Source organism: Onychomys torridus, chromosome 1 (assembly GCF_903995425.1).
Source record: "Onychomys torridus chromosome 1, mOncTor1.1, whole genome shotgun sequence".
Lineage (NCBI taxonomy): Eukaryota > Metazoa > Chordata > Mammalia > Rodentia > Cricetidae > Onychomys > Onychomys torridus.
This window is the reverse complement of record NC_050443.1, coordinates 24010171-24010675: the sequence shown is the minus strand read 5'-3', so window position 1 is coordinate 24010675 and position 505 is coordinate 24010171.

Here is a 505-nt window from a genome sequence, read left to right as displayed (position 1 = left end):
GGTCTTATTAATAAGAACAAACCCAAGCCAGGTATTGGGGTGAATGCTGGAAGATCATAGAAGCAGAACAAGCCACAGCTATCTCACAGAGCTGGGATATAGCTCAGTGGTGCAGTCAGTGTCCACCTGTGTGCAGTGCCCGCCTGGGTGCAGTGCCTACTTGTGTGCAATGCCTGCCTGGGTGCAGTGCCTTCCTGGGTGCAGTGCCTGCCTGGGTGTAGTACTTGTCTAGGTGCAGTGCCTATCTGTGTGCAGTGCCTGCCTGGGTGCAGTGCCTGCCTGGGTGTAGTACTTGTCTAGGTGCAGTGCCTATCTGTGTGCAGTGCCTGCCTGGATGCTGTGCCTGCCTGGGTGCAGTGCCTACCTAGATGCAGTGCCTGCCTAGTTTGCAAGAACTTGATCTTCAGCTCAATGCCCAGTACCACCTAAACCCAAAACCAAGCATAATCTCAATGATTAGAATGGATGAAGGACTGGAATAGGTACACCTCCAATAAAAATATGT